Source organism: Rhinolophus sinicus, chromosome 6 (assembly GCF_057876585.1).
Source record: "Rhinolophus sinicus isolate RSI-liver-muscle chromosome 6, RSI-T2T, whole genome shotgun sequence".
In the NCBI taxonomy this organism is placed as follows: Eukaryota; Metazoa; Chordata; class Mammalia; order Chiroptera; family Rhinolophidae; genus Rhinolophus; species Rhinolophus sinicus.
The window spans coordinates 7,023,533-7,050,870 of record NC_142506.1 but is presented as its reverse complement, the minus strand read 5'-3'; positions in this window follow the sequence as shown (position 1 = coordinate 7,050,870).

Below are 27,338 nucleotides of genomic sequence, written 5' to 3'. Positions count from 1 at the left end.
AACTGGGACTCAAACCCAAAAAGCCTGACTCCAAGGCTGAGTTTGCAAGAGTAACTTTCTCATCTCCAGTTGATGACATCATTAAAATAACATTCGAGAGTGATGAAAATCTGATGATATCTTCAGAGAAACAAAAGTTGAAGAAATGGACCATTCACAGATTCTTGCTAAACAAATAAGTATTAGGTATGCACATTAATAAGAATGAAGTAATAAACCTAGGGTGAAGGGATAGGATACAAGATTCAATGTTCGGCCAAAAAACAGAAACAAAAACAAAACCAGAAACATTGGTTAATTATGTTAAATGTGATAATGTAATAATAGACTTTATTGCCTAGTCCAACCAAAATAATAGGCAACAGTCTCAGGAAAGATGAGGGAAGATGAAATCAAGCACCTTGAATAGCTTGTAAGATTGGATGAAGATTAGAGCTAATATTTGTTTCATTTTACTAAAGTCAAATACATATATATATATATATATATATATATATATATATATACACACATATATATGTATGCATATATATACACATATATATGAAGATAATTAATAAAATAAATGTACACATAGCTACTAAATAGAGGAGGAAAAGAAAAGAAATAATCCAAGTGAAGACTAAAAGGAGAAAATAAGAATTTAGAAATATCATGGTGCACCCACGGTCCTCAGAGTCTATCTGCCATGCCTGCTTTGGGCCCCAGACACTAGCTCAGCGGATGGACCCACCCACCTCCCACTGTATCCTGCTTCCAAGGCAACGAGCTGCAGCTGGAGTGGCTGGCGCCTGTCCCCACTCTCACAGGTGTTTGATCTGGCTTCTCCAGCAGCTGCCAAAGGAATTGAATGATGCAACCTAGAAGGGAGGAGGGGATCAGCTTCCTTTTGGGTGGACACTGACTAGTGAGGGAGAGGAGAAGGGAGGGAGCCTGTTGATCAATTCTATTCTAAGTCCTGTTTCTTTCCAAGTAGCCCAAGAAGAGACATCTTGTGACTCAGCCATCGCACCTGCTAAGCTCCTGACACTGTGTTTACTCATCTTTCAGGTTAATGTTGTTATTAGACTGACTAATTATCCACAGTTGACTTGGGCTTTCAATATTATATTAGACCTCCCTCAGTTCCAAGCTCTGCAACCTGTGGGCCTGTCCCATTCCACCTCAGAGCTGCATTCAGGGCAATAAGCTTGTTCAAGAAATACAAATAGACATCAGCAATGAGATGGATCCAAGCAGAGTAAGACTGAAGGCAAGCAGAGTAACTTCTGTATTTGAATAACTCTATGGAGCCATGTATCTCTGTTTTATACCAATAATAATAATAACAATAATAAACAAACATTCAAAGTCAATATCATTATCATCATTTCAATTTTATAGAATGAGGGAACTGAGAGAGATTAACTTTCTAGACTTAACCAGAATTCACTCAGAAAGTCCAAAACACCTGTCTAAGTTTACACAGTAAGTAAACATAGACAAAAATGGTCTAGTCAGTAGGTTCTCAGCCACAATGCTGTGTTTGGAGGAGGTTTTAGCAAAGGGAAGAGGGGATGTCTTAAGTCAGACAATGGGAGTGGAATGGACAATAGGGGCTTTGCTGGAGAAATCATTTTGGGTAGAACATATAAGAGCTAGTGTCTTGCCTCCTGATGGTGGGACCAATTCAGGAAACGATCACAGGGACCGCAGACAAGCTCAGCTGTGGTTCAAAGAGCAGCTGGCAGCAGGTTTTCCAGGGAGAGTAAGAGGCATACTCTGAAAGATTCAGACACCCGTAGATCTCATTTTAGCAACATTCATTTCCTCCAATAAGCAGAAGATCTTTCTAAAACATACCAATGATCACGCTGCAACTCTGTTTAGAAATTTTCGGTGTCGTCCCCAAGGGCCTTCAGTCCTACTACCAACTTCTGAATATGGCCACGACCAATACTGTCCCCACAAGTCTAGAAACAGCTTTCAGCTAGAATATATTAGATTCGTGCAAAAGTACTTGCAGTTTTTGCAATTGTTTTTAACCTTTTAAACCGCAATTACTTTTGCACCAACTTAATACTACCTCAGCACATCGGACTAAATGCTATGGCCGATAGTGAAAGATGTTCTGCGAAATTCCTTATTGTATCTCCTATCGAGATGAGGCTGAAGATCTTAATGACCATTAGGTTTCACTGCACATTTTCATCCGAGTCAGTCACACTCTTCTGAGCATTTTGCTGGTTTTGACCACAAAGACTTACAGAATTCTTGTTTTGTACTGCAGCTAGAAATCTCAGAGGCTTGTATGTGTCTCTTCTCCACTCCTGCAGTAATAAACATTGGACACTTACGGAGGTCAAGTTGCTCATTCTTGCTTTATGTCATATTTTTACTCTTTTTCCTCTTCTTTCTCACCCACATTTAATTTCATCTTGCCTACTTTCATCTTCTGGTGTTTTATATAATCTTATAACCTACGCAATTTTTTTTCAGTAATAAGGCAAATTATAAATAAACAAATGCATCATTTATAAACAACGATTATAACTCTCCAAATGTTCATCGCTTGATAACCAGGTGAATCCATTGCTCTGAATTACTCTATAAACTGTTTTACTTAAAAGGCTTGAATCCCTAGACTTGGAGAATCCTGCTTGCTAAAATCCAATTCTCTGTTTTACTTATACAGAAAGTATATGGAATATTTCTATCAATTTCACTGAGACATGGAGTCGCTTTTTAGAACATTAATTTCTACAACACTTATGAATAATTATACACAAAAATAAATTGTTTCTATTAAAGGAACAGTTGTAAGGTCTAACATTTTGACAAATGTTAACCACCCTCTTCATATTGTATCAAATATCGAACTACTATTAATTCTTCAGAACAAAGAGTGACAATGTGCTCACTGAGTTATCACCTCCACACTTCAAATGTTGGAATGAAAAGGATGCCAGTTTAGTGGTGAACTGCAAATTTATGCTCGCCCTTGGCAAGATTTAACCTGACTCAGATGTCCTAATCTATATATTCAGATTGACTAATTCAAGTCATCTTTGGAGAGAATTAGATTTCATCATGATACGTTTGGATGAATATGTAATATTAATTAGCAAAGTCCATCTGTAACATGGAGTCCGGCTGTAATGTTAAAATATCATCCCTAATACTTCAGGAATCTCACCATTGAAAATTTCTTTTATTCTGTAATATAACCTTCATAGGATTCAGTTTGCATTCATTAATTGTTTTTTAATTGTTTATTCATTAATTCAACAAACTTTTACTGCATATGACAGGCGAGATATTTGCTACACACTTTTTAATTCAGAAAAGTTAGAAAGCAGTATCTTCCTTTACAACATAAAAGGAAAGCTAACTCAACAAACAGATGAGTCGGGTATATTTATAAAGTGACAACTCTAAGAGAGGTATGAGCAAATCACTGTGGGAGGAAATATGAGAAATTATTAATTCCAATTTACATAACTGAAAAGTGATTCTTGGAAAAGGTTACATTTATAGTGAATGCTGAAAAGATACCTAGAACTTCAATTGCTTAAGAAGAAAAAAAGAGAGAGAATATCATGAGTGAAGATAGGAAAGTGGGAGCTGTGTTTGTAGAATAGAAACGGAGATAACCAATATTATTACTAACACTCCACTATTATTACTAGTACTATTATTATTACTAATACTATTACTCTCAATACTACCATGATGACTGTCACTACTGCTACTATTAGATATCACTTGTTCAGAGACAGGAACCAACTCCTTTAGAATTAGCAGTAGTAATACTTGACACCATTCATTGAGAGTCAGGAACTGTCCTCCTTACAAACATTAGGATTTCCATTGAACTTTCTACTAATAAAGTAAACACGCTGCCTCAAAATCTCATGAGTAGGCCTGTTAAACTCTGTCTCTTCAGGGACCCCTTCAAGTCTGTGTATATCATGCACATGTGTGTAAATCTCCAGATTAAGTGGAACTGATTTTTCTGGCCTCTTCATAAAGGACGCAGCCTCTTCAATAATGCTTTATAAATTCACTCTTAGTCCAAATTGGGATACCATTAAGTATCGATATCAATGGATATATCATCTAAAATAGACATGAACAAATAAACCAAAAAAAAAAAAAAATCAAAGAAAACAACAACAACAAGTATTTTCTGATCATATCTCCATAGTCAAGAGTGAAGTGAAGATGACAAATTGTGCTCCAGAGCAGAGGGGACCAATAAATACGATTCAGGTACCACTGGCCTTTTTTGCCTTCCTTCCATAAAAACACAGTTCTTCTCAATGATATTTTTAGACTGATAAGAACAAAGTTACCTCAGTTTGACAGAGAGGGAGGAGGCAGAGAGTAGAAGGTCAGCAGTCCAAACATAGGACTCACCAACCTGGGGTTCTTGATGAAATCATCTTCCACAAAAGAGGAGGAAGAAGGGAGTTAGATGAATTTGGTATCACTCTCGATTGAGAACCTGGTTGTCTCTTGTGAGATCTTAAGTCTCCTCTTTGCCCTCCTCATTCCCTTACTCCACCTACAAGCAGTGGATAGATGGGTCCAATGCAAGGAAATCATGGTGTCTCGGTGATAAAAAGAGTGGTGATATTGTTTCTCAAAATGGTCTCACCTCCATGCAGCAGGTGAAGTAAGTCAAGTATAGAACTGTTCATAGTGGAATCTACTCCCCTTTGGAAAAGGCTCAGTGTAGACAGAGTAGAGCAAAGCTAGAAGCTGAGAAGTGTTTTCTTTGATCCTTTTTCCTCATCATTGAAGAAGGTCTTCAATGTAAGTCGAGGAGAGAGGAGTCAGGTTGCTGCTTGGTCTTCATCTCTGATCAGAATAAAAGGAGCCCTCATGAAATCTGACACAGCTAACTAGGCGAGGTCAATGCTTTTCTTGAGAAAAGCCTTAAAATAGAATAGATTTTACTTAGTTCAGGATTCATGTGCTCTTCAAGAGCCTAAAGGGGAGATTGACTTCGAGGATTTCGGAGTTCCAGCATCCGGGCCAAATTCTAGTTCATTATCAATGTGACTTTCCAGAAGTAGCTCAGACCAATATTTATACCACTGGATGCAGTATGAGGCAAAGAGAGTTGCAGGCCCTTGATTCAGGTCCCAGGCCCTCTGTGAGAGGAAAAGAGACAGTCTCCTGACCTGGTCTATTCATCAGAAAAATCTGAATAATAATGGCCAACTCATCAAGCACAAACACATTCATTATGCAACGCTATCAGTGGCCCCATTGGACCAAATCATTTTTTTAATTAGCTGAGAAAATTCTAGTCACATCATCAAAATGAATGTAGAAAATGGTCCAAAGGAGGTGAATCAACTCACCAGAAATGTGTCCGATCTCTAGGGCCCCCTTACAGCTTTTGAGCAGTAACTGTGTAAACTTTCATTTGGAACCAATTGTTTAGCAGTTAAAGAACACTGATGACTAAACCATCTGAGTAGCTTAGCGACCAGTCTATCTGCTCAAGAGCAGGAGTTAATAGCTCCCTGGACAGTTCTGATTTAAAAGTTAATGCATTTTGCATCCAACTTTGAAGTTACAGACATGTTAACCATAATGTTCTCATTTTTAAGTTATGGAGTATCACCAAAATACATGGAATGCCCTTGAAGGTTCACTTGGAAAAGATTACTAGAGCTAAAATAAACAACAACAACAAAATAACCAAAGCATAGAAACATCATGATGGAAGAGACAGAATGTGAACTCAGGAGAAGATACACCCAGTTGGGAATCCCAACTCTGTCACACACTTGCTATGGGACTTTGGGCAGGTCACTTAACCTCCTCTAAGTCTTGATTTCATCATCTACAAACGTGGTTACTGTAATCGTCTCAGGTGGTTGATTGCAAAATGGCTGCAATTTACCATCCCTCCCTGTGTTCACACTTTTTATGCAATGTGACTTTGCAGCACCTCCTGCTAAGAGGTGGAGTCTGTATCCAGGCCATTGGATTCAGAGTGACTTATGATGGACTTTGACCAATGGAATGCAGGGAGAGACACTTTCACCTGGGCTCTTCGGTTCCGTGTGATATTGATTGGGACTTCAATCAATTGGGAGCTCTGCTGGACTAAGACACCCTAAATGGCTTACTTATATGTCTGGAGGTCAGTTGCCTCAGTACTGTCTGGAGATGCTGAGACAGATGGGTCTGTCTCTGCTTTCTTCCCCTCTTCTCCAACCCCTCTCCCCTTCCTTCCTCCCTCCCTTCCTTCATTCTGTTCTTCCCTCCCTCCCTCATTCCCTTCTTCTTTTCCTCCCCCACCTCCCCCTACTTCTTTTTCCTCCTCCCTCTTCTTCTCCCTCTCTCTATCCCCTTTCTCTCTTGTCTCAAGGCTTCTGCATGCTACCTTTCTGTTGTATCTCTATGTGATGTTTGCAGCAGGATAGCTAGACTTCTTACATGGCAGCTTGAGGCTCTCAAAAGGGCAAATAGCCAGTGCTATTAATATGTATTCCTATTTAAATTATTATTTTAGAAGTGTTGTTGAATATTCATCATCCCCTGAATTCTGTTTTTAAGTGCACTTAAAAATTAGAACTCACTCAAGAAATCCACCGTGGTTCTCATTTATGAAAGCTCTTGGCCTCAGATAATAAATTAGAACCGATTCAACATTTATAGCACTGGGAGCCAGGCACATCCATCAAGTGAAAGGGCAGGGGAGTGACAAGCTTTCAAGGAAGGTTGGTGAAAGATTTATGACACTTGGCAACAACTTACACAGCAGTCTTAGCAACAGGTCCCCTGCATTAGGGCAGGGACGTGCCTTCCAATGGGAGATGAGATTTGCTTTCAGAGGTCGATCCAATTACTGTCTTCTTCTCACTTGAAAAGAATAAAGGACTCATTCCTATGGTTTCATCAGGACCAGCCTTCATCCATCAGATTTTTTAGTGGGCCTGTGGGCGGACAGTTGTGGATAAAAATCTGAAGCCTTTTGGAAAATTAATAGCAAAAGTCCACTTGAGGATGGATAAAGCCAGACTCCGAAGCTTTCCCTATTAACTTTTGGGTCTACAGAAGTTAGTGAGTACTGTAATTGTGGGGAAAGAGTTACAAGCGCTGAATGGATTTCTCCCAGGTCTCAGATTATGGTAGATTTTTTTATCTACAAGGAGCATAAAGAAATACCTTTTAGCGATATCCAATTCCCAAAGCTGTTATTTGGGGAGTGTGTGTGTGTGTGTGTGTGTGTGTGTGTGTGTGTGTGTGTGTGAAGGGAGGGAGGGGAAGGAGAAAGAAGGAATGTCCTCTGAGCTCTAGTGCTCCACACTGAATGGAGTCACAGATATGGCTGCCTTTAGGCTCCAGGACAAGTGTGAACAGTGCAGAGAAGCCACAGGCTCAGGGTCAGGTCAATCTGAATTAATGTCTCATTTCTTATTGCTTACCATCCAGGTGGCCTGGAAGTAGGTAGCCTCTCTGAACTTACGTCATCACATATAAAATGAAGACAATAATACCTACCAAGAAGGGTTGCTTAGCCTTTATTCTGGTGCTAATTGGAATGTTGATGAGACAATACTTAAAAGGCATTAAGAGGAGAAGCTTCGAGCTGCTTCCTGGCCTAGAAGGAAAACTGAGCTTGGTTCTTCAGCCATTCCACCTCTTTTTTAAACAAACACAAGATGAAACTATCCCGTGGCCCTGGAAAAAGTACGTACGCGTAAATGAATTATTTGTGCTTGACAAAATCAGGGTCTTCCTAATTGCATTTTCATATTCTCAGCCATTCCCTGGATTAAATATGAGGCTTACAGATTCAAAATACCCTGGCAGAAGGGAAATGGAGGCTCTACCTCCATTCCCTTTGAAGAATTTCTCTGTTCATTATAATGATCCAAATGTGGCCTGTCAGGAGTAAAGAACCCATGGTCTCTACTGAGGACGGCGGGGGCAGCATGTCTGAATGGCTCAGACATCTTCAGTACCAGGATGTAGAGTTTCACATTGTACAGGACGGGTGGGAAGCTCCCCTGGACCCTGGCTTGGCATCATGCTTTGGGGGTAATTACTAAACATGCCAGTGAGAAGGAAAAGGCCTGTGATTGGGCTCAACTATGAGATTCAGGAGGAAGAAGATGAGCTCAGGCATGAACAGAACAGCATCCTGGATGAAAAAGGACCCATGTGGCCACAACCAAAGCCACAGGGCTAGTGGACCTATAACACTTTCCGTTTTCCTCCCTTCCTTGTGTTGGAACAAATCTGACATTTTGGGTCTGAGCAGGCTCTGAGAGTACTGGGAAAACTCGGTGTGGAAGACATTCAATTGGTAGGTACTGGATTTTCTGCTAATAAAGGCAAGTGGAAGCTCAAGTTCTCAATCAGAAAAAATAGATTTAATATTTCCACTCTTAGCAATAAAACGGATCAACTAACTGTGCAGATATTGGGTATAGAGCACCTGGCACTTGTATGTGTGAGACAAATTGTAGACATCGTTATCGTTACTCCTACTCTTATAATTATGGATATCCCTGGACTTAATTTGATTCTTCGTCTCAGTCTGAGAACAAGATAAGAGTGAAGCAGAGAGACTCAACAGATAGAGATGCCAACATTCATTAGAGTTAATCGTTGAAGGTCAAGTACTTCCAGGATGTTGAAGTATCTTCTCTTTATTGTTGGACAGTGGCAAACATTAGGAGATGCAATAAATAAAAATGGGTTTGTGGAGAGCAGAAAATGTTGACCTTGGACTAAATCTGGGTGGAAAATCACCAAGTACTGACCACCTAGCACAGCACTGTGGGGGGGGGGGTGGACATGGCCTGTGCTTCTCTCATGTGGAGTAAATCACAACGCGACTCAGCTAAAGAGAACAGACAATAACCGTAATCAAAGCAGTTAACATTTGACGGCCACCCATGTGCTGGGCACTATGCTAAGTGTTTTAAAAGGATTGTTTTTGCTTAAATCATCACAAAAATCTCATGAGACAGTCACCATTACTTTTTTTGTTTCAGGTGAGGAAATTGCAGGCTAGAGAGATTTACAGGTATCCCATGTCACACAGACAGTGAATGGTCAAGCCAAGACTGGGACCTAGGGTATCTGACTACATTGCCCATGCTCTTAAGCCAAGTGATGTGGCATCCCCTGGATTTGGTGTAAAAAGTTCTAGGTTTGGATTTTAACTCAGAGCTCTTAGAACAAGTGACTTAGAACTCCCTAAGCCTCAGTATCATATTTTAGAGCTGGGAGAAGAGAGACAGCATATAAACATGCCTTTAACCTCTGAGTCTCAGCTTCCTCAACTGTGAAGGGGAATAAGAATTCTTCTCTCTCTGCCTCCCTCTTTTCTTTCCTTCTTGAAACAATTGTTACTGCTAAGTTTGGATCCCTGATCTCAAAGAGCTCACAGTTAAACAGGGAAATAAGCTTACAAATACATACAGGATGATATGGAGGTGATAAAGGAGAAGAGGACAATTGTCCCCAGGTTGGGAAGGGAGGAGTTGATAGTCAAGGCTTTAAAGAAGAAAGTACCATTCAGACGCATTGACTTTTGACCTCCGATTAACTGGCTTTAAATCCCACACTCGATCATTCTGATTTTAATAGATGTTCTGTTTCTATTCTAACACAGAACCGTGGGCACTCAGCCCAAATTAGCTCGTGACTAGATTAATAATAAAAATAATATCAATAACATTTATGCTGTTTAATGAAAAGTTAGAGTTAGTAGGATGTGAGCAGAAAGAAGCTGCATGCTTTATTACTTCAACCCTTTAAAAATTGCTCTGTTGAATTGTTTGTTCCTGCCCCTTGATAAAATCTGGGAGAATCAAATAACATAGGTTTCCAATTACATTAGGCCCTGTGTCTCAGTGATCTCAGCTTCAAGATAAGATTAATTATCTTGGATAATTTCCAAAGAATTCTTAGGAAAGACACACAGGATGATAGAGAGGGTGACAGGATGAGTTCTGTTCATTAAGGGGGGAATAAATGGATAGAATTCCTATTCCGACAGGGCCCTTTCGGTCTCACTTTGGAGCTTCTGTTTGTTTCTGTTAAGGAGGGTATGATGTCACATCTTAGAATTAAGTACAACATCAGACCCATTCCTTAAACCTTAATCAGCTTAAAGTTCATTATCAGACATCTGGGGTCACAGCCTTCTTCACAATTCCCTGAGTCATGGCTTAAACTTGGAAGGCACATTAAACACAACTAAGTTTTAATTACTTATTTCATTGGTAAAGAAGAAAAGGCCCAAAGAGAAATTAGTATTATATTCTTCAGCTTCATTTATCACCAGTCCTCCCTACTTCAAAACACATACTCCATACGTGTGAAATAATGTGTAGCTCTTTCTTTTGGTATACTCAGTCTTACTCTGTGCCTTGGTGTATGCTATTCCCTCTGCCAGGAATGCTTTTCCCGACTCACACACTCTCCAATCGACTGTGTAACTTCAATTCCCCTTTCAGGTCTCAGCTTAGATTTCACTTCCCTATGAGAATCCTTGCCTGATCCCGTCTCCACCTGCCTGAATTCGGTGCCCCTCTTAAATACGGCCATTGCTCTAACTATATTCCACAAAAGCGCTCACCATGCCAGTGCGAGGGACTGTACATGACTTTGGTTTTCACACTGGATTGTACTCTCCTTGAGGGCAGGGCTACGCCTTGTTTGTCCAGCACAAGGCATGACCCTAGCAGGCTTTGACTCAGTGAACGAAATACAAACTGAAAGATCTAGAAAGAGAACTCAGGAATCCTGCCCCTTTGTTCAGCATACGTGGCCTTCCCTTCTCTGAGACACCTCTTTTGGGGCTCTGAGAGTCCAACAGATTCAGTATCTAAAGCTCAAAAGCTTAACATAATGTTCGCTAAGTCCAACCATATTGTTGTAAGTGGTAAGGTTTCCAGATCTATAGAACATTATGTTAAGTGAAATAAGTCAGACAGAGAAAGACAAATATTATATGATCTCACTTATATGTGGAATCTAAAGAAAAGAATAAATGAACTAATCAGAAACAGTCTCAGAGACATAGAGGAAAAACTGAGGGTTGCTAGATTGGGGCAGGGGGAATAAAGGGAAGGTGAGGGGATTAGAAAGCACAGTCGGTAACCACAAGATGGCCACGGGGATACGAAAGTCAATTTGGGGAATGTAATCAATAATGTTGTAAAGATTTTGTAGGGTATCCAATGGAAACTTGTCTCATTAGGGAGACCACCTCAGGGATGATGTAGATGCCTGATCACTGCACTGTCACCTGAAGCTGAAGCTGAACAATAATGAATGTCAACTACAATTATATATATATATATGGTTACAAGAAGCGGAGTACAGCATTAGGAATAGAGACAGTGGAAATGTAATGGCCGTGTGCAATGTCAGAGGGGTAGTGTATGGCGGAAGGGGGGTTGTCACTGTGTGAGGGATATAAATGATAAATGTCTAACTATTACATTGTTTTGTGCACCTGAAACTAATTAAAAAATGTTTAAAAAAATAAAGCTCAAAAGCAAACTTTGTTGTCACATTCCTTTTCAACCGTGTTTTGCATGTGGGATATTCTTGAGTTCCAATATCCCGATTGGTTGACTTCTTGTGGGTAACACTGGATTACTATGAAAGCAAGATGGGAAATGCTTATTTATAGAGAGCATTCCATAACAGGTGACTTTTCAGATGGGTTTGAACAATGCCGAGCTTGGCTCTCTACAAAACAGGTCAAAATTAAGTGCTACTGGATGCACCGTCCCAGAACAGCAAAAATGAGTCAAATAGGAAAGGAGACAAGTAATGATGAGAAGCAAATGGAAAAGGATACACTGCTGCTCCGGCCGCTGTCTCCCGACCCCCCTCAGCAAGACCTAGGACATCATTTGTCAGGTACCCCGCCCTGGCAGCCCCGTCTGCCTCCTGTGTGGCAGGAAATCATGGCTGGCACAGTACAATGAAGAGAGGAAGAGGGAAGAATGCAACTGCTGGGTTCCCTCCAGATTCTTCCTTCCTTTAGTCAAAATATGCCCCATAGGTAATTAAGTCTCCTGTACCTCCCGGCCCCTGGGAAAGCCACTGCGAAGGCAGAGACAATGGGTGGGGTGTTTCAAGCAATTAAAAAAAAAAAAAAAAAAAGGAGTGATAACAATGATAATAACAGTTAAACTGTACGGTGTATAGGACACATTTGGGGGCTGGTGAGTAGCCCCGTGTCCAGAAATAAAGCCACATTGGAGGTAGCTGTGGAAAAATGGCTAGCATCAGGCCATGAGGGAATCCGAATGACATGACGAGGAACTGAAAGCAAAGACTTCGCCTGCTTGCCTGTAGCAATATCATAATAATGGGACCTAACCCTTGTCTAGGTCTCATGATGTGCCAGAAAGGGGTAGAGTCAGGGCCTGAATGGAAAGTGACCCCAAGAGGCATACCCTTCATCTCTGTGCTAAAACTATATTATTCACAGTATGCTGAGACCTGGCAAACCCAAGCGAGTGGCAGGATCAGGTGAGGAGGCCCTCTCAGAGCCTCTGTTTGCATATTTAATCTATTTACCCAGATGTCAGTGTTCTCTCCAGAAACTGGTGGAGGGAAATGTTACAGTCAAAATTTGCCACCTGCTAATTGCTGCACGAAAACAGCAGGGTCTAAAGCCGTTATTGTGCGGTGCAGATAATTACAGCCACACAATGGTGAGGCAGCCTCCTGGCTCCTTTTTGCACAAATGTGCAGGCCTCGATGCCAAGCAGGTGATGACTATTGACAAGAATAATAATACATGCCAGTGGGGGCACAGGTAATTGAGAGATGCAGGCTGCAGACAAGGTCCTCGGAGCATCTGGGAACAGAGCAGGAGAAACTCTGGAGCCTTCCATGCAGTCTAGAGTGCATCTGAAAAGACTGACCAGCCCATCCAATAAGTGCAATTTCCCTAATGCATAAAGACGGAGGCAGATGTTCAGATCGGGATGGGTAAATTAGTAAGTACCATTCCCGATATGGGAAACAGGCTTACTGTCCCTTTCTGGCTGGGCATACAGACGTGGAATGGATATGACTTGGAACAAGAGACAGAGATGAATGCAATGCCTTAAACCAACAGCCAATAGGCACAGTGAGGATGGTTACGCTGCTGGATTGAAAAATAAAAACCCAAATTAAAAAATATTTCCGAATTTCATGTGGGAACTTGGCATGTTAGCGAGCCAGGAAGACAATGAACCATTCAGAAACGTCCAAATTCAGATCAGATTGCTGCCAATATTTGGGGCTTATGCATTTTGAAGTCCAACATATTCAATGACACTAGACTCCATTTCACCTTCGGACAGATGTGCCCTATATCTGCAACCCTAAATTCATTAAAAAAAAAAGAAATCTATGCGACACACTTCAAGTTTCTTTTCTAAATTACTCATTTAAAAGGAACTTTGTAAGCAAAATGATCTTTTTTTTTAAATGACCGCAAATTCAATGTCATCCTTTGTAATGTGAGTGGCTGGAGGAAAGTAGTCTCGGACCACTAGATTTGCTGATTTTTTTTCCATGTTTGGAGTTCTCATTGCTAAACGTGTCAGACAGCTTTCTGGGAGGCCTGCTACCAAACCTCTTCTCCCCAAATTTCCATCTAACTTTAGTGGATGGACTGGCCTATGACAAAAACAACAAAAAAGGTACAGAGGGAAAAGAAAATGACAAGGTCATTTATGTATACAATGTGTGTGTTTGTGTGTGTGTGTGTGTCCACATATATTGTGTATATAAGTCACAATTCAATATACATGTATATATATTGAGAGGGAAAAACATATATAAATACTGAGGGAAAAGAAGTATAATTGGAATTTAGTGTTAAGTACTATAATAATTATACATTATATATTACACTACTTATCACACTAAATGATGTATGTCAATATATGCATAAGCACGCAAAACACTATTTTAAATAGTGATAAGATACTAGAAACTCGGTAAAGGACTGTACAACCCTCTCATTTAAAACAACAATTCCATAGTTTAGGTATTTTCACCCCTACTTGACAATTAATGAAACCAAGACTCAGGAGGTTAAGACAACAAGGCCAGCCTCATACCTACTGAGTGATTCATCTGAGAATCAAACCCAGGTCAGTCTCATTGCAAACCTGAGCTCTCAACTAACACCCTGCACTGCCTGCCTCCCTGGCCAGGAGCTGTGGGGAAAATAGAGGAAGTTATAAGGAAGGCTTGTGGAAATAGTGACTGCCAGGTTTGAGAACTGAGGGTGAATGGAACACCAGGTGAAATGCTATTCCAGGCAGAAGCTCCTAGACAAGACACCCAGAGGCAGGGAAAAGAACTTGCCAATGCCCATTGTTGTTGGTTTGTTTTTTGTTTTCTGTCTTTCTTTTGCATTCTCCAAAAGAAGGTGGTGAACAGAAGTCCCTGTTCTTGGGAAGTCATCAGAGACATCATGATGCAAGCACCAGGAGATGAGTAAAATCGTTGATCAGGGACAAGAAAATACGCTGTAATGTGTTTTTCTTTTCACTGCCTATGTAGAATCAATAACAGATACATCCATCTGATCTTTGATGCATTTAAGATCTGAGGTTTAAACTGGCATCCAGCCTGCAAAATTATTATGTTAGATCCTGCACAGTGTTGCAAAAAATGAATCGGATTAATTGCCGACATTAAAAAAAATACGAAATGTTGCACACATACAAAATTTCAGATTTCCAGTTTCTCTTTTAAAAATCCAAGATTTCCCAGGTGCTGAATACTAGCTGCCCATTCAGATGGGTCATATACTTTCCTATTAACTGCTGTCTCACCAGCTTTTTGTGGTGACTATTGTTTTCTAAAAACCTGGCCTGCACCACTGATGCGTTCCAGTTTCCTGGTCCTGAATGCATTTATTTTTAAGATCCCTGTTAAAGATTGTCAATTCGTTGATTCTTCAATTATATAAAACAAACAAAATTTCAACATGCATGTTCCCTGAGTAACAGCGAATGACGTTGTGACTTCAATTCCCTACATGCGTGGGATTAATAAATATTTGCCAACCCATCATGCCAGTATTGTGCTGTATCGAGCTTTCTGTTTTATGATACTATTAACACTGCCTGGAGTATGAATGAGTACAAGCCAATGAAAGATCAACGAAGAGCTCTTGGATTTCAAAATAACTTGTTAAGCCTCATTGAGTATAAAGATGGATCACAATTATATGCCACTAGGAGAATAATATTTTCCACTTGTGGATGGTCAGATGAAATTTGGAAATCGCTGCTCTGATCACTGAATAAAAATATTACCATCATCCACTTCCCAGCGAACGTACCTTGACTTGTTAATTGCTTGGCCATTCATCATTAATAATTGAATACTTGAATGCATTCTTACTGTGTAATCCAATTCTATCCCTACCATTCAGGGCAATATTAACAAGAGCACTTTTCTTGAGGAAATGCATTAGTGCACACTATGTTAAAAATGAAAGAAAGTGTCCTATAAGTGGAAAGGAGAAATTTATGTTGGATCCAGAAATGTCAAAATATTTATAACAGGAAGTATGACGAGGATGAACACAGGGGAAATAAAATGTTTCCTGTGGTCCAGCTCTATGCCACACATTGCACTGGATGTTTCATGTAAATTTATCTTATGTAAACCTGTCAATTAAATAGTTATTCCTAGTGTAGAAACAAAGTACTCCAGTTTGGAAGAGGTTAAGTAATCAAAGTAATAGAGGCAAGTTTCTTCTCCAGGTTTTTCTGAAAAGATTTAACAATGAGTATCTAAATAAACAGAGGCTTATTCTCTACTTGGAGAGGGATAGAGGTAGAAATAGTGGACAATAGTGCGAGGGTTAGTTTTGGGGTTTTTCTGTGATTCATCTTTATTATTATTATTATTATTATTATTATTATTAAATTTATTGGGGTGACATTGGTTAGTAAAATTATATAGGTTTCAAGTGTACAATTCTAGAACACATTATATGTATATTGCATTGTATGTTCACCATCCAAGTTCAAATCTCTTTCTGTCACCATATATTTGACCCCCTTTACACTTTTCTGCCTCCGTTCACCCCCGTTTCTCTCTGGTAACCATTATACTGTTTGTCTGTGCCTATGGGTGTTTGTTTGTTTGTCTTGTTCGTTTGTTGCTTTCAGTTTTATATCCCACATATGAGTGAAATCATATGGTTCTCAACTTTTTCTGTCTGACTTAGTTCACTTGGCATGATAATTTCAAGATTCATCCATGTTGTCACAAATGGCAGTATTTCATCTTTTCTTATGGCCGAGTAGTATTCCATTGTGTACATATGTACCACATCTTCTTTACCCACATGATGGTTAATTTTATGTGTCAACTTGACTGGGATGGCAGACACCCAGATATCTAATATAAATCAGATACAAACATTATTTCTGGGTGGGTCTGTTAGGGTGTTTCTTGAAGAGATTAGCAAGACTGAGAAAAACAGATCTTCCTCTCCAAAACGAGTAGGCATCAACCAGTTCATGAGGGCCTGAATAGAACAAAAAGATGGAGAAAGGGAGCATTCCCTCTGCCTGACTGCTGAGCTTGAGCTGCTTCCCATTTTATGAAATCATAAAATCGGGGAACTCTCCAAACCAAGAGTAAATGTCCAGCCAACTGATACACTCAATCGCTCATTTATTCATTTACTTGTAATCATATGAACCACTCTGGGCCTCAGTTTTCTCAACTGTGAAATGGGAATAATGATCGCTCCTTTGGTTATCTCACTGGAAAGTTGACGATCAAAAGAGATAATGTTATAAAGGCACTTTTCAAACTGTAAATTTGCAGGAAAAGGCTCTATGGGGAGCAAGGTTTTCCGACATATTTTGGCGTTGTTTTGTTCATGGAATTTTGGCATCCATGACAATTAAAATTTAAAGCAGCCATGGACAAGTCAATTTCACAAAACTGTCTTCGCAGAAACATACTTCTGCGGTTAGTTAAGTTTTGGAAACAATGCATTTTTAAACATGTTCATCAATCTTTTTAACTGAAAGATTTTCAGAGTCACAATATGTCAATGCCATCATCACACACCTCTGCGGGCGACAGAATAGCATTTCTTTAGGTTTAACTGACTGGAGAATCTTGTTGATGGTGAATTAGCTAATAAATCTGTCCCCCGACCCCAACCCCCACCCACCCTGGAACACATTTTGGAAAAAACAGTTTAGGAAAGGATTCCACTTAGACACAATGTCTTCAGGAATTATGGCACCAAGTTCCACCCAGCAAACAAATCACCCTTTCAGGTTCATAAAATGAAAGGTTTCAGAAAACTAATGAAGATCTCAAGAGAGGCACTATAGTACATTAGATTACTTCCCTGAAGCACAATAAAGCCACAGTATATTTTAAAACAAGTTTGTTTTTTTATAACTACAACTGCATTTTAAAGTATTTGAGATCCATTACAGCCATCATTTTCTTTTGCTGTATTAGTCCATCTTTCTTAACTCCTAACTACTCAAACAGAGACTCTTCTCTGCTAGGTGAGGCCTGACAAGAAAGTTATGATAAATCAACTAGGTTCAACACTATTCACTTATAAGAATCATTACCTTCTGTCAAGCCAACTTATTCAGTGTTTCCCAGATATGTATTTAATCCAGTTTCCATCCTTTTGCTCATGACATCCCCTCAACAGAAATGCTCCCTTTTTTGCTTCCCTCTTCTTTTCCTCCTTCTCTCTTGTCCCTTATTTTTCTTCTCCTTTCTTCCGTCTTTCTTCTGTCCACCCACCAACCCATATTTATCTGACACAGGGTTAGGTGTCAGAGATACACAGCTAAGGCCCGTTCTTTGGTTTCAAAATGTTTAACAAGATGAATGTGTTGAGAGGATGACTGTACAAATGGACAATGCCCAGTCCATATATAAAAACAGAACTCTGACCCACAACCTGCTGCAACCTTCCCAGGAAACCAACCTCTCCTCTCCACGAAACCACTCAGAAAGTCAGTCTGCGGTAACTCGTACTTGCATTAGGCTAGGTTGCTATCTCTAATAATAATCCAGGAAGTGAAACAATGCTGTCTGTAATAACTGACCCTAAACAACCAGGCCTGGATTAACAACTGGCAGCTTTCCTAATTTTTGTCCCTGCTTCCAACTTAGAACCAAGCAGAGAAGGCTAAGTATGTACCCCTATCCAATCACATAGGACACCCCATTTCTAGTGAGCTCACCTAGAGCTTCCCCCTGACAATCGCTTCTGCTCAGACATTTGATGAGATGGAGTCTACAGTTGATGCATGGAATGCTCACTTCCTTTCTAAAAACTCCATTACCATCCCAGGAAGCTAGCCCATGACCCAAATGCAATCTACTGCAGCAGAAGAACAGATGATGGAAACAAAGATGGATAATATTGGTCGAGTTGCTAAGAAACCCAGAACATTTGTAACTATGCCCGGTCACTGTCCTACAGAGAGGCCAACAATATGTCATGATTCCATAGTAACCCAATACGAACAGGATATTAGTTGAAAATAGAGGAAACTGAGAATGGTAATCGGTAATAGTTAAATATGAAGGAGGCTGAGTAACAGTTGGTGGATAAGATTAAAATACTCATAAGCAGAGCACGAGATTTGGAGTACAAGAGGTGGGGTTAGAATTGCAACCCCACCACTGAAAGTTGTAAGACTCCAGCGAAACAGTCAAACTCGTCAGACTCCCTGAACTGTGCATTCCCCAGCTGACTAGTAAAAGTGTTAAATGCTGTCCTACTTAACTCCCAGGGATGTTGTGAGTTCTACACAGACACAAAATATTTTTAAAGAATCATTAGAATCTTTGTCTTCAAAGGGGCACATTGTTTCACATAATCTGAGGCAGTTAATTAATAAAAGACCATTTTAATTTGGCTTTGGCTTATATTATGCAGTAGAATTTTCTGTTTACAATAGATTACCCTTCAGATTTTGCATTAGGTTGATGTTAAATTAATTGATTGCTTATAGGAAAGAGCATGCATTTGGAGCTTTGAAACCTAGATTTTGTACCATTCTTCGTTTGATTATTTGTATCATCTTAAGTGAGTCATTTGGCTTCTTAAAACGCAGGTTTTTTTTTAATTTCCAAAGAAACAGTGGCAATATTAACAAGTACTACCCTTAGACCTTGGCAAGTGATACTGTTACTTTACTTGGAACAAGTTGAAGAAACATTTTAAACCCTGGGTACTTCTCCACCCGGTTTCCCCAAGTGAAACAAGACCTAATGCCCTATGGTGTGTATTGTATGTAATAAACTAACTTATCTCTATCTATCTAGAATGGTACTAATTAAGGACCATCCCTGGGAGAATGGAGAAGATCATTATTCCAATCATTTTCTAGGTTCTGTGGTTCAGACAAGGAATCCCAGATGCTTAACCTATTTCTACAGCAATGTTCACTATTTAAGAAAATGTATCCTTCATATATAAAAGAATAATAATTGATTGATTGATTCATTAATTTTAGTCAAATTAAAGATCTGATCATGAAAGAATTCGAAGATATATTGAAGAATATTTCTATAACCTTGATGTTGACATGAACTTTTTAAACAAGAAACAAAAAGCACAAATCGTATTATAAAATGTTCATACGTTACACTACATTAAATTGAAAAACTTCTCTTCACAAAAGATAACAAATACTAAAAGTGAAAAGAAGAGACACTGGCTCCCATATAAACCAGCAATTCCACTTCTGGGTATGTATCAGAAAGAAATGAAATCACTATTTCAAAGAGATATCTGCACCCCTATGTTCGTTGCAGCGATATTCATGATCGCCAAGACATAGAAGCGACCCAAGTGTCCGTTGACAGACAAATGAAGACAATACATTGTACAGATACAATGGAATACTATCACCTATAAAAAAAGGAAATCTTTCCTTTTGTGACCACATGCAGGAAACGTAAAGGGCATTATGCTAAATGAAGTAAGTCACACAGAAAAAGACAAGTACTATATGATTTCACTTAGATGTGGAATTAAAAAAAACCTGAACTCAGAAACAGAGACTAGAGTGGTAGTTGCCAAGAATGGGGGGACAGGGGAGGTGTGAAGGAAATGGATGAAGGTGATCCAAGGATACAAACCTCCAGTGTTAAGATGCATAAATTCTGGGGATCTAATATACAGCATAGCGACCACAGTTAACAATACTGTATTGTATACTTGCAAATTGCTAAAAGTTTGTTTTAAAAGTTCTCACCACACACAGAAACGCTAACTATGTAGTGATGGATGTGTCAATTAACCTTATCAGAGTAATCATTTCCTAATATATACGTATATTAAGTTGTGTTGTACAACTTAAACTTACACATCGTTATATGTCAATTATAGCTCAGTAAAGCTGAGGGCAGGAAGAAATTTCCCCTTTTTATAAGAACACCGGTCATCAGGGGCTGGTGTTCTTATAAAACACCATCCAGAACACTGGATTAGGGGCTTAACCTACTGCAGTGTGATTTCATCATAACTTAACTAATCACATCTGCAATGAACTTATTTCCAAAGTTAGGACTTCAACTTATTTGGGGGCGGGGAGGGGGGGAGAGAGTGGGTCATAACTCAACCCATAACAGAATATATTCTCTATGAGGATAGCAACCTTTTCGTCTGATCAATGTCACAGCTCTAAAACTTCAAAGAATGTTCAGCAAACTATAGGTGGTCAACACATTTACTGAAAAACGGATGTGTCAATCAATCAATGAATCAATCAATTAAACCCTCTTCTCTAGTTCTAAAGCGGCTGCTCTTTCCACTATTCAATTCCCTCTCGCCTTTTTTTTCATACATTCCAGCCTCTTGAAAGTTTATTCCTAATAAATCTCTCCGTAAAACTGTTCTCCCATTACTATTACAATACTCATCCCAATTAATTATTAACTCATAGCTACTATAATAATCACTAACATAGTCATTAGCTAAATATCAAAAAGTTGAGCTTTTCTCACTAGCATAATTGTCATTAATTTTATGTCATCCCAACAGTATCTTTCTCATGAAGGAGAAAAGGGCACCAGCAAGACGTCAAATCTATCTACCAGCTGCCTTTGCAATGCACTTCCTGGCCAGCTTCCTTTCTTGTCGGGCTGGAGCAATCTGTTCCTTACCTCAAGGCCCATCTTTGCCTGGGCCTCTGGGATCGATCCTAAACAAGGGGGGTTTTGAGGAACTTCTCCTGAAACTGAGACACGAGTTATAGTTTAATAACATGTGGCTGAAGGACGCACAGCCTACAAGAAGATGGTGTCAAGAAAGGGACCCCAAACTTTATATGGACCCCATATTTAGGAAAGAAAGCCAGGTTCAGAATGTTAAACAGATGCTTCTAAGTCTAAATAGGTCTTCTAATTCTCAGGTGTTAAGAGGGAAAGCTACTATCATTCATTCACTCAAAAAGAAAAATGTTTTTAGGCACATACTCTGTACTCAGCACTATGCCAAACAATGGAAACATGAGAGAAAACAGGACAACCACATCTCTACCCTTATGGAACTTGTAGTCTAACAGAGGGGAGAACGCACCCGTGAAACAAGTGGTTCTTCAAAAGAGGAATTGATTTCAGTTGTTAAGAAAGGAGAAACACAGCCTTATTTAAAAGTGTATAGCAGCAGAAATGATACTTATGGGAATTAAGAAGGGCTTTCTCCAATAAAAGTTTATGATTTATAAAATGGAAATTAAAAAAAAAAAATACCTGGCATCTCTGGGCTTGAAGGATAAAAGAGTGAGAAAGGAAAATATTCCCCTCCTAATAAAAGCCTGTGTCTACGATGACCACAGCCAGCGAGGTCCACCCTTGCTGGATTGTAACTGGATGAAGCAGAAGGTTGCTTCCAAACCATCGAACAGAAATACCGCTGTGCAATGTATACACTTTCCTCTCTTCGTGGAGCCTGCTCACCCTGGCCAAGCATTCAGCAGCCATTACTACTGGCTCAGAACCTTCAAGGTCCAACGTCTACTAAGAAAGGCCCTACTCCCTCTTGACAGTGCCCAAGAGTCCCACCAGATGGGTTTCTGCCTACATCCTACACCCACTCTCTGCGGTAGGTGCTTCCTTCATGAGAGGCTGGGCCACTGCAAGCTAAACAAGTAGTGTCCTGCCTAGAATGGACAGGAGTTGAAACTTTTTGTAATTTTATTTGAAGGTAGCTTATGAGCTAAGCTTACATTAATCCAAAGCCGAATTATCAAATCCTTTATGGGCAATAAGTACTCCTGGCGTGGTAGTATATGTGCATAGAAGAAAGGGAACACCTGGGGAAATTCCTTGAGCTTAGGTCCAATATTCAAGGCAGTTCATGTTTAGTCTAAGAGGTGTGCTTTAGAATCACATAATGCTGGGTTTGAATCATGGTTCCACCACTTAATAGTATGGTGATACTCAGGAAATGTCTTCAAATCTTTCAGCTTCAGTTTCTTAACCCGAAAATGGGGTTATTAATAGAACTTACATCACAAGCTATTACACAGACAGAAGAAAATAGAGCATATAAAGTATTTGAGATGCTGTACATGCTCAATACATACATACTCCAATCATAACTCATGGTAGGATGTTTTATATTACCTACAATTTCTGACAAAGGTAATTCATGAAAAACCCCTGATAATCCATGGGCACCTACGTTGCATCCTTGTTCCTCTGGGAGTACACTCAGTATTGCTCTTATAAAATCTGATATACTAGACGTATCTATGTGCCTTCTCAGCTTCTCTTAGCCTCAACTGTCTCTCAGACCTACACCCACTAACTCTTCCCCAGCTGCCACCTCTAACCTCCTGCATGCTTAGCAGGTCCGTGACCCAAGGTTGACCAGTTGCATGCCTGGAGTCTATGGCTCTTCCTTGATTTTCCTACCGTTTCTTTTTCAAATGAAATGCCACACTGTACTCATGGGTCCTGGATTCCCCAGCAGCTGCTAAAGGGACCAACCCAACGTACTGGGGAATTAAATTCCAGTTCAGTGGGGTGGGATGAAGAGGAGAACCTGCAGTTAATTTTCTATGTTTTGCCGTTCAATGAGCTGCTTCAATGCTATACTTTTCTGTATAGCCAGAGAAATCTAAAATGCCCACATAACCAAGTAGACACATCTTCATAGCAACCAACAAAGTGTCTTCGTGGCTCATCATGTAGCATTGGTCACTGCCAGTAATGCATAAATTTGCATTGCTTCCTACCCTTCCCTGCCTCATTTCACTTTTTCCTCACTCTTGCCACCCTGGGATTGTACTTCTCAAGTCAAGCGTTAACACTAAATTTCTACTCTAGGTTCTGTTTCTAGGAAACCCCGCCCAAGACTATTGGTAACAGGAGTGGTTCTACAAAGCAGACTGTCAGACAGGATTTGGAAATTGGCTTTCTCACTGGCCTGAAGGCAATAAAATCTCCATTGTTGGGAGGAAGCAGGATAAGTGGCATCCTGCAGACTTGGGCTTTCATCTGTTTATGGGATAAAGACAAGCCTTCGGGAGATTGAGTAGCTGTCCTGTTTAGTTCGTTTGGTAGCAGGGAAAAGCATAACCATTGTGGCACAGAATGGCTTTTTTGGGGAGGGTAGGCACAAGAAATCTTGCAAAAAAAATATCCCAATGCTTCTGATTGTCAACTTAAAACATGATTTAAAGCCCAGAATCCTCTGATACATTAAAAGACACTTTTATCCCTGTAGCCCGAAGACAGATTATGTGTAAATCAGATTGTGGGGATAATAACTGCAAAGAAGACTAAATAAACAGTCTCAACAAGTCTCATATGTCAAACCCAGGTCCCTCATAAGGAAAGAATGAAATTTTTAGACCTGGGATAGGAATATTTGTATAGACAAGCATGAAAATCTTGAACTCCCTAATCCTCTAAACCCTTCCCATGGCAAGAGAAGCTTTTTACTCTTCTCAAGTAAAAACTTCTCTTGCCTCCCCTTTTATAAGGGCCGATAACTAAATAGGTTCTCCACAAATTCCTCCATGTTTCATATATTTAGGCCAGATACTAGAAATTGTCTTAGCTGTGGAGCTGAACTTAGATGAATTGTAAGCTCTGCATTTTCTTTCTTCTAGGTTTATTTTTAAAACCCTTCAGTTTTCAGTACATCTCTCCCCAAGAAATTTTTATTTCCAGAAAAATCTGGTTAAAATAATGCCCCCAAAATGGCATCATGGCTGCTTATGTGTCTGTGCGATACCCTGTTTCCACCCCTTTGGCTCAGGATAGGACCGAAAATAGAAACTTTGAGCTTTTTTGGTCTTTTAAAAGCAAAAAAAGGCCATTGAAGCTCTTCTTTAGATTCTGTTCAATGCAACGGATGAAACTTTTCATATCAGGGACAAGCCATTTTAAGTGAGCCATTTCAAAGTGGGATATTTCTATGAAATTGCACTATTTTGAAGGCTGTCCAGGAGCTTTTTTTATTCTCTCAATAAAAATCTCTTCCTACTTATTTTCTATTTATAAAGACTCCCTCTATTCCCTCACCAAATGTTTGAGTTTCAACTCATCTCAACAACCTGAGAGCCCAGCTGTCTTTTGAAACAGAGGAAAACAGCATCCCGTTGAATCTGAAATGGTTGCTCACTGGACACAGGAGAATCCAGGCCTGCTTGGCTCCTGGTGGCCCACCAATTAGGGGTGTCTCAAGGTAGAATGTGAGCCTTTTATGTATGTACACCCCACAGCCAGCACTGGGCCAGCAAACACAGCAAGCAACCAATGACTCTTGACTTGACTGTCCTTTGTTCTAAACATGTAAAATCAGCAGCGTGTCATCAATAAGTCAACTTTTTTAGTGCTTCTTGTGAATTAGCCACTGTTCTAGGAGCTTTACATGCATTCCTTCATTTGACCCTCATAATTTACTATCGCCCTTGGTTTCTAGATGAAAAAAGAGAGGCCCATTGTGGCTGAATGACTTGCCCAAGGTTCTGTATATAATGAAGGCTCCAGCCTTCTACATCTCAGGCTAATCGATGTGGATTAAATAATGCATTCAAATTATTCTTGAGTACCTGAACCAGGTGACCCAAACCGTGCCCTAGGGTCAGAAATAGTTATCAAAGAGAGACCTGATTCTTGTCTTCATAGAGCTTACAACCCAAGGATCAATGATTACCATTGTCCATCACAGTCAGAGGAGCCGCCCAATAGCCAGTAGAAACTGATATGCACTACCCCTAATAGGAACAGCTACATCGTACCGTTGTGGGACTCTGAAATTCACAAGTGTTTCTGTGGGCATGAATGCTTTTGTCCTGATGCAGGGCAGACATTCTCCTCACCTTAGAGGTGAGAAACTGAGGCTGGCACAGGCTGGAGGACTTGCCTGAGGATCACAGAATTGGTCAAATGGAAAAACCATCAGTGGAATTAGGGAGGTGACTGTGGAGACCAGACGGAAAGATTTAGACTCCTCTGATGGGGCACAGATAAAAGAGGGCATAGTGCTCACTGGTAGCTGCAGCCTGTGCTGTGTCAGAAAAACAAAAATTAATTAAAACCCTACTAGATAGCTAGCTTTATGAACTTAGAAAGTCACTTTATCTCTTTGTCTCTCAGGGTTAGATTATGAAAACTGAGCTAAGCTAATTACTATATGCCTTCCCTCGGACCCCATAAATCACCAATGGGAAAGAATATGTGACCTAAGCCAGTCCAGTCGTAGTAAATCTTAGATAATACTAGACATGCTGGATCAAAGATGCTCTCTTTCCTACTAGACAGGAAAACGAAGATATACAGTGCTAAGAAAGTATTGGCAACAATTTTTGGACTATCAGGAAAATCAAACTTGAGTTGAAAGCAACCCAGGAGAAACCTGCCACTGTCCAGCCTCCTGTGAGTGTTACACTACATATTGCTAACCCTGGAAGATATCAAAATTTAAAATTTGAAGTACAGCTTCTACTACATGCCTATCATTTTCATACTATCATAAAGTTGAAAACTTACAACGTGATATGTAGATGATGTATTACAGAATTGTACACCTGAAACCTATGCAACTTGACTAATAACTGTCACTCCAATAAACTTTAATTTAAAACAAAGATATTTAAGTCAAACCACCGTACGTTGGAGACTGACAGTATATCCTCACTAAGATGAGCTCCAAGTCTTGGCTCGTATAATTCTGAACCCATGTCACTTCCTTCTGTCCTTGACATTGAGGCAGAAAGGAAAGAATTAAACTTGTGGGCTCTTGGAAGGCAGGTAAAAGGACTCCAGTTTCTCTTTATGTCTAAGATGATGCCTAGCACACATGGTGCTAAATAGTTGTTTTTTAATGAATGAATAAATGTAAATACTGACTCAAGTCATTTAAAAATTATAAGCAAGGAAAGATATTTGTTTAAATCTCTGTAAGAAAAAAATGATCCTTCTTAGTCTAGGAAGATGCTTAGGGAAAGACTGAGGGGAAAGACAGGGAAAATATTCTAATGAATATTAAAATTCTCACTTGTCTGTATCAGCCAACATCTCAAATTTAGTCCTTTCTTGGGGATTTCTTAAAAGGTGGTATTTTTTTCCTCTCTTAGCTTTTCATGCAACCCATTTTCTGAAAACAATTAATTGAGCTCTTTCCACGTATCAGACACTGAGCTGAGAGGTACTCATGCATCATCCGTTACATCCCCTCAATTATCCAATAGGTAGTAGATATTTTTAATTACAAATTAGAAAACTGAGGTTCTGAGGGCTAAGTCATTTCCACAAACATCACACAACTAATCACTGATGCTGCTGGACTTTAAAGCCATGTTTGTGAGACTGTGGAGCTGCTGAGCTATATCAAGGTGTTCATAGATGTTGGGTGTTTATGGGCCATCACAGATGATAAGATCACTTTATCGTGGGGTAAGCTTCCCATTGTCCTGCATAAAGGACCACTTAACTCTGTTCATTGTGCAAAAAAAGACAAGCAAGGAGGCAGGTTTTGAGTCTTAGCTTTTTGCCCAAGACAAGGGGCTTGGTCTTATATGAAACGGCTGCTTGCAACAGTCTAACAAAAATCCTATGGTTACATGTTTTGGGGCTGAGGATATATCAGGGATATCTTAGGGGAGATTAAACGCTGGGTAGAGAGATGGAGTAAAACTACTTTAACTTTAAGATTACTGTAGCATTACTCAATGATTTTCTCCTCAAGGCTCTATTAATCTACATTCTAAAGTAATGGGGAAAGCTGAGCCAGGATCCACTGCCATCTAGTGCTTGTGTGACTTTGGACAAATCAGGTCACATTTCCTGGGATCACTTTCCTCATCATT